The sequence below is a fragment of the Neophocaena asiaeorientalis genome, unplaced genomic scaffold, assembly GCF_003031525.2.
Source record: "Neophocaena asiaeorientalis asiaeorientalis breed wild unplaced genomic scaffold, Neophocaena_asiaeorientalis_V1.1 scaffold118, whole genome shotgun sequence".
Lineage (NCBI taxonomy): Eukaryota > Metazoa > Chordata > Mammalia > Artiodactyla > Phocoenidae > Neophocaena > Neophocaena asiaeorientalis.
Window position 1 is genome coordinate 11,804,872 of NW_020175528.1, and position 19,555 is coordinate 11,824,426.

The following is a 19,555-nucleotide window of genomic DNA, read 5'->3' on the forward strand; positions in this document are numbered from 1 at the left end:
TTTCCTCTTTTTGTGAGTGTGTATGTGTATGCTTCTCTGTGAGATTTTGTCTGTATAGCTTTGCTTCCGCCATTTGTCCTAGGGTTCTATGCGTCCGATTTTTGTTATTTTTAAATTTTTTTTCTCTTAATAAACCTAATTAGTGAGATTTTTTATTTTAGTAACTTTATTATATTTTATCTTACTTTATTTTATTTTACTTTATCTCCTTTCTTTTTTTCCTTCCTTCCTTCCTTCCTCCTTCCCTCCCTCCCTCCATTCTTTGTTCTTTCTTTCTTTCTCTGTTTCTACTTCTACTAATTCTTTCTTTCTACTTTTTCTCCCTTTTATTCTGAGCTGTGTGGAGCCAGCACCCAGCTTCACTCAACGACCAACAAGCTACAGTGCTGGACATCCTATGCCAAACAACTAGCAAGACAGGAACACAACACCACCCATTAGCAGAGAGGCTGCCTAAAACCATAACAAGTACACAGACAACCCAAAACACACCACCAGACATGGACCTACCCACCAGAGAGACAAGATCCAGCCTCATCCACCAGAACACAGGCACTAGTCCCCTATTCTTCAATATACGCAAATCAATCAACGTGATACACCATATTAACAAATTGAAGGAGGAAAACCATATGATCATCTCAATAGATGCAGAGAAAGCTTTCGACAAAATTCAACACCCATTTATGATAAAAGCCCTGCGGAAAGTAGCCATAGAGGGAACTTTCCTCAACATAATAAAGGCCATATATGACAAACCCACAGCCAACATTGTCCTCAATGATGAAAAACTGAAAGCATTTCCACTAAGATCAGGAACAAGACAAGGTTGCCCACTGTCTCCACTCTTATTCAACATAGTTTTGGAAGTTTTAGCCACAGTAATCAAGCTCTATGGCACTAAGTTGGAGTTGTACTAAATGTGTTCAAAAGTCTACTATGTTAGCATCTACGTTATGTGATTTTTGATTTGCTGTGTTCTATGAGTGGGGATGAATTTATCCACTCCAAATAATGCCGTTAGTCACTGACATCATCTATGACACGGTTAGCTGTGACTAAGGGTACATTCCAGAGTCATAAAACATAGTCATTTAAAATTTTCTCCTTTATGCTTGAGAAGATTGTTTATTCTCTAGAAGTTTAGGTTTCTGGAGATACTTTGGAAAATACTTGAAACTTGAAAACTAGCATACAAATGTAAATTATTATTATTTTATCTTACTTGGTAACGGAAAGGTTTTCCTATAGTAATATGATCTATTTTTCCATTACCTTGCTGGTGTACTGGTGTTATACACACTCAGAGTTCAGGTACTATGAAGGCCTGTCATTTCTTCCAGGTCTATTGCCAGATACCCAAGGAAAAAAGTTTTCAGCTAATCCCAAAAGATGTTTAAGGATGAAGTGAAATCCTTTCTTTAATCCTTGAGCCTTTTGAAAAATTGCTGTGAAAATATCATCATTTCCTATTTTACTGGTTTCATTTTTTGTCCTTGTCCTGTTTAATCTTGCATTATAAATTTTAACTGTGTCTACAATGATGTAACTTCAAATGCCAAAGAAATATGCATATGAGGATAGTCATCTTCATTTTAATAATAAGGTATAAAAATAAAGTAATAAAATTTTCATCCTGGAAAAAAAAAAAGAAACTATACAGTAACCAATTGCTTTAAGTAATAGTGACCTAAGATCCCATGCAGACCAGGGACAAATGCTAGACTCTCAGAAGTCCTAGTGGTCATCTGGCATCAGAACAGTCTAAGTCTATGAGACGGCTGCAGTGGACATGAGCTTCAGGTTTAATCAGTATCAATTATGTTGGGTTTGACTGACCCATCATGAGACCAATTTTGGTCATGTGTTAAGTACAACTTGGAATACAAAAAAAACAGTTCTGTTTACTGAATCAAAAACAAAAGAAAATACAGCACTCTCTCCCCACCCCCGCCTCAACACCCCTCAAAAGGAAAGCAAAGATGAAATATATATAGAAAGGAAATATAGCATTGAAGAAAAAGATAAATAACTAGGGCTAAGAAAGGACAGTAACTAGAGGTTCTCAGTATCTATTTGGCTAGAAACAAAGGGCAGTCTCTTCAGGATGATGGTAGAAGACTCAGCTCCAGAGATTTCACCTTTTTGTCACTCAAGCTTCAAGATTAGGGCACATGGAATCCTATCATTCATGGTTGGATAATGGGTACCTCTTGCTCAGGGAAGAGGGCATCTTGTTTTATAGTCTCACCGAAAGAACCTTCAGTAATGGAAAGATGGCTCCACAGAAGCTGAGATCACATTACAGAAAAGGAATAGATGCTGGGCAGGAAATTATGACAGATAACTACCATACTCAGTGCATTTGCTACTTTGTTGTGCTCCAGAGAGCACGTCCACTGAACCTAATATAACATCATGCAGCAGAGTATTATCACATTCAGTTTGGCTATGTGTATCTGAAAATGCAAAACAGTGGCTTAAGGAAGATCAAAGTTTATTTCCTTCTCGCATAAAAGAGATAGATGTCCAGGGCTGTTCTGCAGTTAGGTGGCCTCCCTCTTCAAAATCACCTTTGATATGGCTTCTGGAAGTTCACCCTTCAAATCTGATTTTTCAAGCAGTAGGAAAGGGGAAGGGAGAAGGCACAAAAACATACTTCCCAGCTGAGTCAGCTCCCAATAAAATAGTCTCTCCAGAATTTTCCCCAGACACTTTAAATTACATCCCATTATCCAGAATTTTGTCAGCTAACCATAAAGGTGGTTGGCTGGAAATGTAGTCCATTACATGAATGCATTGTAGATATAATTGGGGTTCGAAACTAAGGAAGGAGAGAATGAAAACTGTCTCTACTCTACCTAGAAATTACTTCTCTAATCTGCATAGTGCAGGATTAATTCAGGGCAGCTATAACAATCTGAGGGTTTTAAACAATTCAATTTTTAGCAATCAGTGGAGTCATTATGTCTAAGATTTTAAGGTTCTCTTTTTCCTTCTTGCCAATCATTTGCATTTTTTTCTTAATTGGCAGCTATTTTCAATCAAGTACAATTGCCGTAAAGTTAGACTTTACACTAAACACTCCACTGATTAGAGTTATCTTCTAATGATTAATGAACCAGTTTGAAATTCACACTGTGCTTATTTAGAATATGATAGCATCATTTAGTAATGAACTTTCAAGAGATTATTTATTTCTCGTTGCCAAATTTCTAATCAAGTGCTCATATGCATAATGAATCCTTCAAGAGGAATTTGTTTTTTGCCTTGTTTACAAGAAGAGTCATCTTTATGGCAAACCAGGAGCACGTTGAGATGGATCGCCTAGTCAAATTTGAACATGAATAAAAATATCTCAAGGGTCCATAAAACAGTAAAACACAATGGTCGGTCTTTAAAATTCTAATAAAATCATATGAACTCAGATATGTAAGAGATATTGAGATTCATTTGACCAACTTAGAATCCAATTCTGTGAATATAACCACCAGGAGGTGATTCTCCAGCATCTTGAGGATACCCTCCAGAAACTGGAAACTAATCACCTCTTGTGTCAGTTCCCTCCAGCTGTCACTAAGAACACTCTTCTAGTGAGCAAAGCCACAACATTTACCTTCCCTGTCATCATCTTTTTGTTCTCTCCATCTGCCATGTTTGTGTGATAGGTATTTACCTTAGACAAAGTAAGCTGCCATCAGTATCGACAGCCATATTAGAACAAAGTTTAATTTCAGAGCAGTATGGCAAAAGTGTTGAAAAGCTCACTAAAGAACTACCTAAGTCAGGGAAACGGATAAAAGATGATGCGTCAGGGAGGGGCAGGAAGAAAATTTTGATGGACAAAATTTGAGCAGAGATCTGACGAAAGTGAGGGGACGTGCAGATATCTAACTCTCTGCTCAGAATCCAAGGCAGAAAAAACAGGAAGGGAAAGGGCCATTGGGGGAGGGTATGTGTTTGGTGGTTGTGTTCAGGGACTAACAAGACTGGTGTAGCCGGAACAGAGTGAGGGAGGGGAAATGGTGGGTGGTTAAGATGGATAGTGAGTGGGACTGTGAGGGTGATATGGAGTCTTTGAAAGGTTTTAAGAAAAGGAGTGACATGATCTTAGTTTTAAAACCATCGCTGTCTGATGTGTGGAGAACATACTGTCAGGTAAGGGGGAAGCAGAGACCACACAGGAGGCTGCTTCCATAGCCAAGTGGAGATATTGGATTATGCTAAGATAATAATAGCATGTAAGTGGTCTGATTCTAGTTATGGTTTTTTTTTTTTTCAGCCGCACCGCGTGATGTGTGGGATCTTAGTTCCCCAACCGGGGATCGAGCCCATGCCCCCTGCAGTGGACCTGCAGAGTCTTAACCACTGGACCACCAGGGAAGTCTCTCTAGTTATGTTTTGTCGGAAGAGCCTACATGATGTCCTAATGGATTCCATGTGCCAAAAGGAGCAAAATGTAATGAATTAGATTATTTTATCTTGAACACTTGGAAGAATGACTGTGCCACTTACTCAAGTGAGGAATCTTGGGGGAGGAGCACACTTATGCAGGGGAAAATCAAATGCTTGATTTTTATTTTAATGTGCCATTTAGGCATTCAAAGGAGAATATTGAGTAGGCAGGTGGATATATGAGTTGGAATTCAGCTGAATGCATTAGCCCAAAGTCTTAGAAGTGGTTTGATGTGTAGGGTATCATCTACATTGTTTCTTCCTTAGTGCTTTGAGAGGGTTGGGGTTGATCATGACAAATATTCTATTAAGGTCTAAATTTTAATACTAATGATATCATGGTCATGATGCCAATGGTATACTGGAAGAATTCTTTTTTAGTTTGAAAAAATAGTGTAATGTACCCATTGCCTTTAGGAGGAAGGGGCACTCATTTCCACTGCTGCTGAGAGTGTTGGGTGATTAGAGTTCATAGTTGCATTATACTTGGGGAATTGCCCTCCTTTGAAGCACATCCCTTGCGCATCCCTTCCCCTATGTGTGTTACATCCAATGACATGTCAGTGTAGGAAAGATAATAAGGCCTAGAACCTTGGCCTCAATTTGAGAACACGCTGGCACAAATGTATCACAGTTCAACCTCTCCTTTTGCTCAATTCTCTTCCCTTACTCTTCAGAAGTATTCCCAGAAGCAGTCCCGAACCTCTGACACCCAAATCTCCATCTCAGAATCTATTTTTCAGGGAGCACAACTTAAGCCACAAATGTCTCACAAAAGTGAATATTCATAAATAAAGTGTTTTAAGTTAAAAAAAGGTAATAGAACTACTATGGTACAATTGAATTTGATATTATTTACATTATTTATTAAAACTATCCAAAAATACTGGTGAAAAAAGAGCGTTCAACTAAACTATATCTTATTTAGAAATATTTCAATGAATATAGATTCACCCAGGCAGAATCAGAGCTCTAATGGCAAATTTGAATTTCATTTGCGGTGTATTCATTTTGAAGTTCAGTTTTAAGCTACAGACCAATACACATAAAGGATATTTTAACACCAATTATATTTAACAAGCACAGAAAGAAATTTTGAACCAAATAACACTTCAATTACAAAAATACCTCAGAACAACATGGTATGTTCATTATTTTTATAATTCAAATACTCCACAAAAGACACCAGGATCAAACTCTCAAAGCTTTTGTGCAGATTCTCGTCTGTCAATCAAATGTTCCGTTTCTGAACGTGTTGCTTTTTGTCACTTCAAAAAGTTGACATTCCTATGATTAAGATTATCCCCCCATTTAAAAATCTCTCCCCCCTAACTTCCTGTGTTTTTCACTATCACTTTTTAAAAAACACTAATAAATGGTCTTTTGTTGGATTCATTTTGTTTACTTGACTGCTTATAAACACCAATAAGCTTTAAGAACTAGACAGAATTATTTCTTTTTTAAAAATTTTAAGCAGCAAAGCCAGTTTATTTAAACTTGAGTGAATTTCCTTAACTTTTATTATATATTTACTAATATTGATTTAAAAAATTTTTTTAAAATACACCAAGAAAAGCATGACCAAAAAAAATAAGAGATACACTAAAAGGCGCAGTACTTAATTGCTTTTCATGAACAGTTCCTCTGAATACAGAAACATCTATTTAACAGCTGCCTGGAAATTGCTGACCCTTATCTATTCCATTCCTTGAAATTTTCAATCTTCAAATTCTCTCTTTTTGTTGTTAAAGTAAAATTGTCTTAAAAGAGAGCATGGGCAATGTTATTTAGATGACTTTAAAGTGAAATAGAAATTTCATATGTTTCATAAAGAAAATGAAAGATTGTTTTTCTAGTCTTAGTGACTGAAGTGATTTTTAGTATTTTGGAGATAAATGTCAAGTCGGAACTGTCTGGCTAAAAGTCCATTGTAGAATTTTTTTTCCCTTGTAACAAATTTGAACAAGAAGATTATAATATGGATTAAAAACAGTTTAATGGATTTATAATACATCTTTTAACTGTTTTTACAAGTGATTACTTACGGCACAAGCTAGATTTTTTTGTTTGTTTTCTTGACTCAAATTGTAAAATAGGAAACCTTTATCATTTTCTTTTCTTTTTAAAAAATATTTATTTTTCTTTCTTTCTTTATTTGGTTGTGCTGGGTCTTAGTTGCAGCTCACCGGATCCTTAGTTGTGGTAGGCAAACTCTTAGTTGTGGCATGCATGTGGGATCTAGTTCCGTGACCAGGGATCGAACCCAGGCCCCACGCATTGGGAGCTCAGAGTCTCAACCACTGCACCACCAGGGAAGTCACTATCAGTTTCTTTAATCTATACAGTGGCCTACAATGGATCTATATGCCCTCTTAGAAACCAGTTAGCAGGTAGGAGCTGAATTAGATTTTTGCTGTGTGGTTCCAAAAGAGAGAACAGAGAGCCATATGTGAACATGACAGATGGGCTTATTTCAGCATAGTGGTGGGAAGAACCTTTAAACAATTACAGCTGTGCAAAATTTAAATGAGCAGTGAGTTACCAGCCCTTGCTATGCTTAGATATCATTCACAGGTCAGAAACGTGGTAGAGAGGACTATAGCACTGGACAGTAAAAGGTGATATCTCATCCCAATCTGGGATTCTCTGATTTAAGTTGATGACTTATTTGAATATATCCTCACCTCCAAATCAGGAATATTCTAAATGTGTATTAAAAATTTTTCAAGTTAAATCAGCCAAGCTAATTTGTCCAATTTTATTCCTCCCAGTACTACAAAATTTGCTCACAGCTGGAGTCTACTGGCAGGTTTTAATTGTTTTTGAACTTGCTATCACTGAGGTTGCCATGAGAGGATTAACCTTTGAGTCACTCTGAGGATGAGGCTCTGTCAGGCTCTCTGCACAGTGACCTTCCTTGCTGCCCCATGGAGGGTGACCACTGCAGTCCTAGTCAAAATATTTCAGTTAGGCCATCTGTGGTAGGCAGAATAAGGGATCCCAAAGATCCCTAGGCTCTAATCTGTGGAACCTATGGATATGTTACCTTACATGGCAAAAAGAGACTTTTGCCGATGTGATGTTAACAGCCCTGAGGTAGGGAGATTATCCGGGTGGACCCGATCTAATCCCATGTGCCCTAAGAGCTGAGAACATTTCTCAACTGCTGTCAGAGATGAGAGTTCAAAAGAAAAGTTGGAGAGGTGCAATATTAATATTATAACCTTTGAAGATGGTGGAAGGGGGTCTTGAGCCAAGGAATATGGGCACCTCTAGAAGCTGGAAAAGATGTGGAAATGAGTTCTCCTCCAGAGAAAGAAAAGAAAGCAGCCCGAGCACCATCTTCATTTTAGCTCAGTGAGACCTGTGTCAGATTTCTGATTTCTAGAACTGTATGATATATAATTTTGTGGTTTCAAACCACTACATTTGTGGCAGTTTGCTATGGAGGCAATAGGAAACTAATACAGCATCCATGAAGCCATGTGACTCTACATCTGCCAAGAGGCTGCTAGAAAGGTAGCCTCTCTTGCAGAAAACGTGCAGTAAGATCCCTTCACTGTCCTTCTGTTGTGTAGATCTGAGTATCTGCAAACAACCAAAAGTCATATATAACGAGAATATTTGTAATAGATTTCGGAATATTTATTCTGAGATCCAGTAAGATCTGATCTGAGATACAGTGTGTTTTGAATCATGGACTTAAAAATATGATCTTCAGCATTGTTTTGGTTTAGTATATATAGTATTGTTACTACATTTCAATTATTTTAAAGCTTTCAATCCATCAAGGCCCAGAACAAATGTTAATAATCTGTTGCTGAGAAACCAGATGTGACAGTCAGGGGCTTGCGAATCTGCTTCAGCCCAAAGGGCCTTAGGCGCATTTACAAACTAAAATAAGTATACTTCTGTTGCCTTCTCACTCTCTCTTCTGTATCCTTCTTTGCCTCTGAGCGACCTCACAGCTCAACACAGGGTCTGCCATGCATAAAGTCAACATCACTCTAAAATTATTCCATTCTTCACTTACTTTCTTTCTTTCCCTAAGATCAAAATGGTTATTACCGAAAAGTGCTTATCTTTAGCAGGTAGGAGACCATGGGATTAAAGTAATTCACTCTGAGGGTAAAAGTCTTAACCTGTGAAGTGTAAGGTTTGATGAACTAAGTACAACTGATCAATGGACTAAGTGGGGAAATATTTTTGAGGCAGAGCACGTTGAAAGGGATGTGTTTATTGCAGGCCTTTAGTTCCCCTATGCGATCTTCAAACATGCAGTGAATATCTGCTAAGGTTCTCAATAGGGCGCCAGAATTTAAGTTCAAAGACCCTGGAGGCAGACAAAGCTGATTGAGTTCAGGCTGTGCCATAGCTGTGACTGAGCTTCTATGTCCTCATCTGTGAAATAAATATAATAACATTGACTAACTCTTAGGTTGACTGTGAGGTCTAAGGGAAATCACACATGTCAACTGCTCAGTGTGGTACCTAGCGTGGAGTTAAGGACCCAGTATGCCTTATCTGTCACTTATTATCTAGGGCAGGCTCTGGATAAAGCATTTTGTGAAGACACAGGAAAACAAAAAAGGTCTATACAGTCCTAGACCCCGTGGAGCTCTGCCCCCAACTTCCAAACTTTCCTTGTCTATGAACAGACACCAGAAAAGCAACAGGTCACTTTAAAAAGTAAATTCCTAAATTACATATACACACTACTATATATAAAATAGGTAAACAACAAGGACCTACTGTATAGCACAGGGAACTATGCTCAATATCTTGTAATAACCTATAATGCAAAAGAATCTGAAAAGGGTATATACATATTCTTTATATATATTCAGTTATGTATATAACTGAATCACTTTGCTGTACACTTGAAAATAACACAACATTGTAAATTAACTATACTTCAATAATTTTTTTAAAAAAGTAGTTAACTCGTACATGTCTGGAATTTCCAGACAAATTTTTGGCACACAACAGGAGTAAAACCCATTACCTAAATCCTTGTGTATACATGGTATTTACTTATTTCCTTAGAATTCTCACAGATAATTCAGTGAAGGAGAAATACAAAGGAGAAAATGTGTAAGTCAGTCATGGTGGTTTTTTTCCCTTTAATTATAACACACTGAAGAAATAAATGGAGGTATTTTAGGAAAGATTACCTTTAAAAAAACATTTCACGGTGGTTCAAAAAAGGAGTATAAATCTTGGACTAAGTCTCCACATCTTCCCCAGGAATTCTGACTTTGTTGAGGATGCATTGTTGCTGCTATAAAAGAGAGATGGGACTGGGTGAAGGCGAGGACATCAAGAAAGATTTGGTGAAAGTTGTTTGGCGCCAATAACTATTAACGGCTCCATTCTGAGGACTTAAACAAACAAAACCAAAACAAACCCCCCTCAATTTTAATTTCAGAATTAAAAAAAAAGATAGACTATAATCTGAATTGTAAAATAAAGTACAATAATCCTCAAATGGTCCTCTTAGTATTTCAGAAAAGAAGGATCGAGATGTTTTTCAAAAATTAAAATTCAGGAAAAGCCTTATTGTAATAAAAGCAGGTTTCCTCCTTAAGAGATGCCACTCAGAATTGATTACCTTCCTTCATAGGATGCAACAATAGATATGATTGACAAGCATGCCAAGGCTTCATTCTTCTAGCTGATTATCAACTGCTCCTTCCGGTAGCTGATTTCAATGAGTTGTTACTTTGAGGTGCTGTCATAGACTCATTGGAAGGAACTAGAAATGTTAGCTCCTTCTGTCTGCAATTCCAGCAGGGATTCTATGTCTGAATATTATGTCTAACTTAATAATATGATTTTTAGAAATTTTTGGAACTGTATGGAGAAATGGAGTAGAGTTACCTCAAATCTTTATAAGAGAGCTTGAACATCAGAACAGTGCTTTCTATATTCAGTCTTACTTAACTTCTTGTGATTCTGAATAGACACTTACTATTGCAAACAATGAACTGAGTATTAGACTAGCACGTGCAATTCAAATGTAATACAATTCTTTATATTGTTAATACCTCTTTGAGCAGAAATTGAGTAAATACCCCTCGTAGCATGAAAGGATAAATTTGACTCAGAACACGTATATTCTGCTGAAGGGAAAGTGTGAACATTTATAAATCTAAAGTTAATCAATCCTTCGTAGGACAAATAATTCTAAATATCATAAACTAGCATGATTAAGCACAGAAAGGTGTTATCTTTCTAGGAGTAACACTTATAAATTACTTAACATGGTGTTCTGGCACATGGCAGACACTCAATAAATCTTAACTATAATCATCATTTAGAAGTAGTATTTGATTGTGCATTACAAAGACCTAACAATAAGTGGCTTAAAAATACATTAAATTTTCTCTCACGTACAATGGAGTCGAGAGGTGGGCTGTTCAAGGCTGGCATATTGACTTCTTCATATTATCAATATCTTAGAATACTTCTATTTTCTGCTTTGCTCTTCTTAGCAGAAGCTCACATCCTCAGAACTACCTCATGCTCACAATATGACTGCCATGATCCTACCTACCACATACAGGGAGAAGAAGGAAAAAAGCTGGTTGTGCAAAATGGTGAAGGCCAGCTGAATCCATGCCATTTCTTCCAGAGTTCCAATCGATAACTGTTGCTCAAACATCACTGGCCTAAATGCAGTCACACGCTTTCCCTTTTCTTTAAGGGGAGATGGGAAGTATACTTTAACTGGAGGCATTGCCAAACCTAACAAAATTAAAATTCTGTTCTTAAGAAAAAAAGGGGAATAGTGGATTTGGATAGACAACCAGCAGTCTTTCTCACTGTTATTATTATGACTATAACTATTGGGAGGTCCAAGAATAAATGTGTCCTTTTGCAGTGGTTTGCTTCTCTGTGTGACTATAATAGTTCCCTTTTAGTAATGCATTAGAGTCAGCTTGCAAGGGCCAACTGATAAATTTTCAAGAATTTTGCAAGCTGGTAATTAAACAGCCATTATTAAAAATTAAATAATATAAACAGAATTAAATTATCTTAGAAACAAGGCTAATAAATACTTAAAACAGATAAATTTATAATTATTTTACTGTAATTGACTATCATCCATGCCCTTGAGGTTATGTACATCCATTGTATCTATGGTGATAATTGTTCTGAGACCCACTTTCTAACGTAGGGGTGTGTGGTTTCCCATACCACCACCAATTCTCCGACACTAGTATGGTGTCCTACAATTCAACACAATTCTGATGCTATCTACCTTGAGACGGCATTAGATTACACAAGTTAAGGCTCAGTCCTACAAGACAGCCCCTTTCCAGCCCCCTACTCCAGATGCCAGCCACAACCCAGGTTACTACCTGTGATTCTGACTAACTGGTTATAAATCAGAGGTTCCCACAACCCCCTCCTTGGGTTTGATTAATTTGCCAGAGAGGCTCACAAAACTCAATAAACATTTTACTTACTAGATTACCAGGTTATTATAACAGGATCTCATTTAGAGCAGCCAAGATGGAAGAGATGCATATGGCAAGGGATGGGGATAAGACTTGGAACTTCTATGCCCTTTCCTAGGGTACCACCCTCCTTGAATCGCCACATGTTCACTAAGCCAGAAACTCTCTGAACCCAGTCCTTTTGGGGTTTTGTGGAAGCTTCATTATGTAGTCCTAACTGATTAAATCATTGGCCATTTGTGATTTATTCAACCTCTAGGTCCTCTCTCCCTCCAGAGGTGGCGGGGGGCGGGGGTAAGAAGTGAGGGGATGGATCTGAAAGTTTCAACCCTCTAATCACAGGGTTGGTTCTTCTGGCAACCAGCCCTCATCCTTACCGGAGGTCCAAAAGTCACTTCATTAACGTGACAAGAGACACCTTTATGGTTCTCAGCCATTATGAAATTCCAAGGGTTTTAGGAGCTCTGTGGTAGAAACCGAAGAAGACCAAATGTGTATTTTTTATTATAAATCACAATATCACAGGTAGAAATAATATATAATGGACGCTTATATAATAGTGAGCTCCTGTGCTTCTCTTCCCAGTTCTGTATTTTGTGATGTTACACTGGTAGCTTAAAACTCGTCATGGAGGAAATATATAAATGATGGAAGTTGACATATACTAAAATGTGGGCCCTGGAGAGTATGTTGTAAACATTTACCAGTGCACTTCTGCCTCATATTAACACAATCTTTTTAATAGTTTGCTATATTAATACTGGCCAGTCTAGAGATTATGGTAGGGACAAATTTAGTATGTTTCACTAACATTATAATCACAACCAGGAAGTTAATCAGTGAACACATTAGAAGAGGGAAGGAATTGTTCTTCCTCTATTCATGTTTTGCAACAACTCTCATGGGACCACCAGCAACACTAGCCAGATATTTCAGCTCTGAGCTAGAGAAATAAATTTGTTTTGTGACTAATCTCTTTGAGAGATAGGCAAGGAAAGAGACTGCTACATGTTTTCTCCAAGGACTCATAAGTTTGTTATGTCCTTTTGAGCTTGTCTTACTCAGCAAAAAAGGAAAAGGTACTTAAAAAAAATTCTGCCTCACTGGCTGTCACTCTTTGGACGGTAAGAAAATGAAATATTTGCGGGGGACTAAGGATGTAATATTAAGCAGAATATCAAGACAACGTAGTGGGAATCAATTAAAAGGGTGATTTATAACTCCTTTTCTGTATCAAATATTTAAGTGAGCTTATTAAATTAAAGCTAATTATATATTTTTTTACCTTGACTGCTTCTTTGCTTGCTACCTACGATTGTGTGTAAACCTCTTGCCCCACCGTCTGGAGTTTGAGATGATGCTGGAGAGATCCATAGGAGAAGGGAGTTTCACAACATTCTCCTTTGGCCAATCTGTAGGGAAGCAATCACTCTTCATTGCTGAAATGAGTGTGAATTAGTGTGACCTTTAGACAATTTGACATTTATCAAAATTGCAAATGCATATAGCTTTTGACCCAGCAATTTGACTTTTGTGATTTAGTCTATAGATTTACTTGTATATATATGCTCAATGCTATAGGTTCAAATCTATTCATAGTAACATTTTTGCATAATAGCAAATGGTTAGAATCAACTAAAAAAATCCATCAATAGGGAATGGCTAAATAAATTATGGCTTACTTTTATGGTGGAGAACTATGTACCTGTTAAAAACAAATCCTAGGAATTATATAGTGGGGAAAATATGTCAGAACAGTAGGTATAATATACATTTTGTATAAAATAAGAAAAAATAAAAATCTATATTTCTACCTTATTGAATATGCATAACTCTGGAAAGATCTATAGAATCTAAGAGTAGAGATTTCTATGTGGAAGGCAAGGAGGTTCTGGCTAGATAAAGGACTGGGTTGGAAAGAAAGAAATTTTTTTTGTTGTTGTTATCTTTTATAGTTTTTTGATTTATCTTTTATAGTTTTTTTATTTTTTTGAGCCATATGAACATAACTATTTAAACATTTTTGTAAAATCTTAAACCCATATATATGGCTTGCAATGCTAAGTAGAAAAATATTTGCCCACCAATAACAGAGATATTATTTGGTCTGATTTGATAACTGGAGCTCGAGCTGTGAGATGAAAGGACCACGAGTAGAGATGTGCCGATTTAAGGCAGGGGTCCCCAACCCCCGGGCTGTGGACCGATACCGGTCTGTGGCCTGTTAGGAAGTGGCCGCCCAGCAGAAGGTGAGCGACCGGCCGGTGAGCGAAGCTTCATCTGCCGCTCCCCAGCGCTCACATTACCGCCTGAACCATCCCCCCTCCCAATCCGTGGAAAAATTGTCTTCCACAAAATTGGTCCCTGGTGCCAAAAAGGTTGGGGACCATTGATTTAAGGGACTGGACAGAGGATAGTGAGGCACTGAGGGACTAGCACCCCTGCTGCTGGGTCCCATTGGAAGGGTAAAGGGTGTGGAGCTATCATGGAGGCAAGGCAAGGACAACAGCTCTAACTGTAGAAAGCAGCCCATGCCAGACACAGTGCGGCAATAAGGAGCAAAAAGAAGCTATATCCCAATCTTTCTTTCCTCCCACCCTTAATCTTCTGCTAGTGCCAAACATAAACCAGAGAACGAGGAAGCCTGGGGCACACTCTCTATAGTGGTCATCTTCCTCGGGACAAAGGATGGCCGAAAAGGGTGGAGAATAAGTAAATCCAGGCAACAAATGAAAACTAACCAGAACAGGATATTAGGAGGACAATTTGCATCTTGAATGTGTGTGTAAATCCATCCATGTGTGTTCTATAAATGAGTTAAGATGGCCCCCCATATCGGCTCCTATGGTGTTACTTCTTCCCAGCAGGCTAGGGTCACTAGCTCAAATTTTGTCAGCGCCAGACTCAAGTTTTTACACATCCAATTGCTTTAAACATAGCCCAAGTAAGGATATTTATAGCCATTTAGAGACTGGTTGCCTTCTAAACCCTGTGGGACTGCACTGATTTATCTGCCAGTTATAGATAAGACAAACCCCTGGGGCTATAGAAGAACGAAAACCTTGTTGCCCCTTGGAAGTCTCTGACCCAGAGGCTACCCACTTTGAGGCTGAGTGATATCACGGAGACATGTAAGCCTCTCTCTGATTCCCTTTGCCCCAGGGGCTCCCTTGCCCTCTTCCCTTATTTTTTCTTTTTAAGTCAAAAGTCTACTTTTATTTATTTATTTTTTAAAATTACTTTTTATTGGAATATAGTTGATTTACAATGTTGTGTTAGTTTCTGCTGCGCAGCAAGGTGAATCAGTTAGACATACAAATATATCCACTCTTTCTTAGATTCTTTTCCCATATAGGTCATTATAGAGTATTGAGTAGAGTTCCCTGTGCTATACAGTGGGTCCTTGTTGGTTACCCATTCGAGTTCGAAGACTATATTCTCTAAATGCTACACTGTCATCAAAACTAAAAGCCTGAGAAATTCCCACTTAGATTGTCCACAAACATTTACTGAAGGGCTGCTCTGTCTGTGCCAGGCACCATGTTAACCACAGGAGACACAATGGTGAACAAGATTGACGTGGTCTCTGTCCGCCAGAATAAGAGCTCAAGTTTCCACTAGAGTCTGAGATCATAAGTTTTCCTTACAGCAGACAAGGAGCTTATCTATGTTATTAGTATTAACAATACTAATTAGTAATGTTCGTAAGTCTGTTCTATATTGAATATAATAAGTGTGCTTGAGTTTCTGATATAGTCACAGTGAATCTAAATAAATCTTTCTAACTATAATTGAAAACTATAAAACTTTTCTTGCAGTTACTGTTTAAAAAGGAGTAAGAAATTCTCCGTGTGTGTGTGTACACATGCACTTTGCTTTGAGAAAAAATAACCTATTAGTGAAAAATTAACATTAACAATCAGAAAATTTTAAACTGTGGTAAGCTTTAAATTATAAATTTGGATTTGTTCTTACATAGTATCTTTGAGTTGAGCAGTGTTACCCAGTTGCCTGACTGAGCATGTGCTCTGGGCATGCACAAAGAGGGGCACTAAACACACAAACCAATAAGTAGATAAATAAATAGGGGAGAGTGAGAGCAAGAGAGATTTGGAGAGAGAGAGATTGAGACTGAGGTTGATTTAGCTTCAAAGGATTTATCCAGAATTTTGAAAACAAAAAATATAGAAAAAAAGTTTTACTATCTATGTACATGTACATTTTATTTAACTGTTTTTATTTTATATATATGGAGAAAATCAAGCATACCATGTTTTCATTGATTTGGGGTTTCTAAAAACACAGTCGGTCTTATTTTGGAAAAACTGTTTAACACTCTTCTTTTCATAGGTTGCCATTAAAGCAGAAGGACTTTTGAAGTGAACTGGTGCACCCCAGAAATAAAAATGTTAAAGTAAACTTTAAATTCTTTTGTAAATTACAGAGAAACAACTATTGCCACCTAATGGTAACAATGCAAACTGCAATCGGTGCTTATTTCTTTAATAGGCATCGCAACTTTTACAGCACATTGGACTACATAAAAATGGTATCAGTTTAAAATGCAAATGACTTTGTAATAACAAATTTGGTAATGATAAGTATGGAAACATCTATTAATATCAATAATGCACTTTTATATAATTACTGGACTTGGAAAAGCCTTATGCCTTATTTTAATACTTGACATTAAACAGTTCTGATGAACTCTTTCATGGTGCTACTTCTATTAAAACAAAAGCATAATATAACATGAGAAAATTATTTTTTATGACTTTAACTAGGTTTTTAAATTACATTGGAAAAAATCTACTAAGTACGCTTTGAGTTTACTATGAAATAAAATCTGAATACTTGATAATAGCTTTGTAATTATTTTTTGTTCATGTGTTTAAATATTCCATGAATTTCATTTTCTCTTGGGAAATATATCTAAAGTATTTAGTTAAAACTAAGGTTTATTGTATAATTTAGGATGAATTACCATAATACCAAAGTTAGGTAATCAGTCAGTATAATGATTTAATGGGGATGTGATAATCATTAATATTCAAGATATGCCCTCTAAAGAGACAGCACAGAAAGTTGCCTACCTAGTGGAATGTGTAGGTTTCTCAAATTATTGCACTGTCATATTGTCAAATTCTACTGTGTAAGAATGTCAAGTCATTGTTTTCCCAAAGTTACTCTTTAAGATGACTGACTATATTGTGCTTTTTTCATCTTGCTGACATCAGTTCTCTTTGGAAGAGAAACTTGGGACAGAAAATTTTGATGAGTAGTCAGAGAAGAAAGCTAGTCCTGACTGTTGGGCACTGCAGGGTAGGGAAAGTGAGGAAGGAAGTGCCCTCCTTCTCTGGCCCTGAACTCCTAGGGGAACCCAAGTGAAGGGGGAAAATTTGAAGACAATGTTAACAGTATGGAGAGATCGTTTACCTACTATACTATGTTGATGGTAAAAGACTAGGATTTAGAGTCAAAAGACCTCCATGTTTTGGTTGTATAACCCTAACTGGGTTATCAATTAATCTTATAAGCCTTGGTTTATTTATTTATCAAATGGGTATAAGATATTTATTTAAATCATGCACAACTGACAACTCACATAATAGCCAAGGCTTCCTATTAGTTGCTATGAGTTAGTCTATAATTAGACTACATGTTGCTATAATTAGTCTTAGCTAATTATGTGCCACTGGCTTAGGTGGAACAATAACTGGAGAATTACGGGGTTGGAAAGAGAGATTTTAATTTTTTTAAAGGTAGAAACTAGAGTATGTTTAAATGCTCAGAAGTATGCTCATGAGAGGAAGACATTGCCATTTACCTCACATAAGTCAACACTGACTTCTGAGGATTATATATCTGATATACAGCAAGCTGGAAAGGCATTCCAATTTATTGTTTTATGTTTTAAACCAAGAATATATCTGTAGGAGATATCATTAATGTTCATCAAATACCCATTTTTCTGTTCATTTCCCACCTGCTTCTTCAGCTGGGGTGTGTCCATGTGAGCAGTTCTTTAACGAATGAACTGTAAAAAGTGATATGCATCCTTCCAGATAGAGGAAATCAAGAGTCAGTGTGGTTTCAACATTTTTCTCCTCCCCATCATTTGTGTTCCCAATGGAATAATAAGGCTAATATAATACAAATATTATATTATATATATTTAATATTTGAGATTGGTCTGTACTTTTCCATTTTTAGTACTATTTGGGGGGTGGGGTGAAATAAATGTTCCAATGGCTTTTACTAAAGAATCTAGAAGTTTTGATTCCTTTTCTGTGCTCGGGAACAATTTTAATAATATTGAAGTTGTAACTAAATTAATCTCATTTTTTCCTGATATGTATTATATTATTTAAAGCGATGAATTTTCCTCTTAACATTGTTTTAGCCTTTTCACACAGATTCTAATATTTTTATTAGAATTTTACATTATTTTTTATATTTTTAAATTTTAAAATCACTTCTCTATTTTTCCTCTACGTAGTCTTCTGCCATATACAAATAGATGATAGATAGATAGGAAGGTAGATCTATAGATAGATGATAGATACAATAGATAGATGTTAAAGTGAGGTTCCTTTGTTTTTAACTGCTGTGAAACGTTGCTCAATAGAATAAAAGTTAGGAACCCTAATCACACATTCGTCTATGTATTAGTATGAAAATAGCAGAAAATTATTTCTGAAAAAATAAAACTTGGTTTTCTTTTATTGAGGAGTGTGTCTTATTTCTGTTTTTATTAATAAAACTCAAACTTACCAGTGCTGTTTGTCAACTTTATAAATATGATCTTAAAGTTTTTACAATGTGAAACTTGAACATCTTCGAATTTAGCAAAAATTCCATCATGAGAACAATTGAGCTATTCCTCTGAGTCCTAAATTTATCTTGGTTCAAATCACATTAACACACATGCCACACAAGGATAACTTCACACAAGGATAATCAAGTAACAACTCAGAGATATTTACAGGGATGTTTTTGATTTTAAAGTTTACCATATCATATGGCAGTTGCTTTATGATTAGCTATAGGAAAATGTTTTCTATGTATGTAACTGGAGAAACTACATTTTTTTTTTCTGAGCAACTGATGTAAAGCAATTAAAAGTACTCATTGTGGGCTTTCCTGGTGGCGCAGTGGTTGAGAGTCCGCCTGCCGATGCAGGGGACACGGGTTCGTGTCCTGGTCAGGGAAGATCCCACATGCCGCAGAGCGGCTGGGCCCGTGAGCCATGGCTGCTGAGCTGGGCGTCCGGAGCCTGTGCTCCGCAACGGGAGAGGCCACAACAGTGAGAGGCCCGCGCACCACAAAAAAAAAAAAAAAAAAAGTACTCATTGTTAGTCAGTAGCTGTGTAGAATTGTTGATTTAATTTAGAGCTTGTCAAATATGCATATTTTAAAAAACTTTAAAAATAGAACTAAGGACACATCAATCTAATAGAATCAAGGAAAAAATAATTAGAAAAGGAAAAGCATTGTTAACAGTACACAATAATATGATAGTAATATATCTACCATCAGAAACTACAATCAATACACACACACAAGGTAAAAGAGAAAAGTTCTCAATTTGTTTAAACTACAAAATCAGCTATACCTTGTTTATAAGAGACATACTA

At 36.8% G+C, this 19,555-nt stretch overlaps 1 pseudogene; it reads right to left on the minus strand.

Moving 5' to 3' along the window:
* The window catches only part of LOC112415864 (peptidyl-prolyl cis-trans isomerase FKBP8 pseudogene), a 30,760-nt pseudogene extending 18,405 nt beyond the window's left edge, over positions 1-12,355 (minus strand).
* Between the last annotated feature and the right edge of the window lie 7,200 nt (positions 12,356-19,555).